Source organism: Condylura cristata, unplaced genomic scaffold, assembly GCF_000260355.1.
Source record: "Condylura cristata isolate star-nosed mole 26May11 unplaced genomic scaffold, ConCri1.0 scaffold00032, whole genome shotgun sequence".
Taxonomy (NCBI): domain Eukaryota; kingdom Metazoa; phylum Chordata; class Mammalia; order Eulipotyphla; family Talpidae; genus Condylura; species Condylura cristata.
The window spans coordinates 20,054,649-20,055,204 of record NW_004567133.1 but is presented as its reverse complement, the minus strand read 5'-3'; the positions used below and the strand labels follow the sequence as shown (position 1 = coordinate 20,055,204).

Here is a 556-nt window from a genome sequence, read left to right as displayed (position 1 = left end):
CGCCCGCCGCTGCCGCTTCAACAGGGAGCTGTGCCGGCTGCTGGCCGCAGGAGCAGAGGCGACTGCCTCACCTCGGGCACGAAGCGGCCCGCCGCCACTACCCTGCGAGGGCTTCCGCCATGCCCCAGGCCGCGCCCGCGCCCCCCGCGCCTGCAGGGGTGAGCTGCCGCTGCCCCAAGCCCTGCCACCCTCATCCTCTGCCCACCCTCGGCCTGTGCTGCCAGCCTGCGACTGTCACCCTGTGGGTGCTGCCGGCAAACCTGCAGCCAGACCACAGGCCAGTGCCCCTGCGAGGGTGGCGTCACGGGCCTCACCTGCAGCCGCTGCGCCCCGGGCTTCCAGCAGACCCGCTCTCCCGTGGCAGCGTGTCAGTGAGTGACCCGCCCACGTGGCCACCGCAGCCGGCACCCCAGCCGCCAGTGGCTGCCCCCGTGCCTGCAGGCGCCCTGCCCTCTGGCACAGGCTGTTCTCCCCTCCGCTCCCGCTCCCGCGGAAGAGAGCAGCCTGGGCAGCCGCAGGGTGAGTGGCCAGGGCTGGACCTAGGCAGCAGCGCCTG

General features: G+C 74.3%; 1 protein-coding gene across 3 annotated transcripts in view; it reads left to right on the top strand.

Moving 5' to 3' along the window:
• The first annotated feature begins 508 nt into the window (after nucleotides 1–508).
• Nucleotides 509–556, top strand: part of TBC1D24 (TBC1 domain family, member 24) — a 13,617-nt gene continuing 13,569 nt past the window's right edge. For all 3 annotated transcript variants that reach the window (XM_012731734.1, XM_004692167.2, XM_012731733.1), the window contains exon 1: nucleotides 509–519. The gene's annotated coding sequence lies outside the window, so the exon portion shown is untranslated. The remainder of the gene's footprint in view (nucleotides 520–556) is intronic.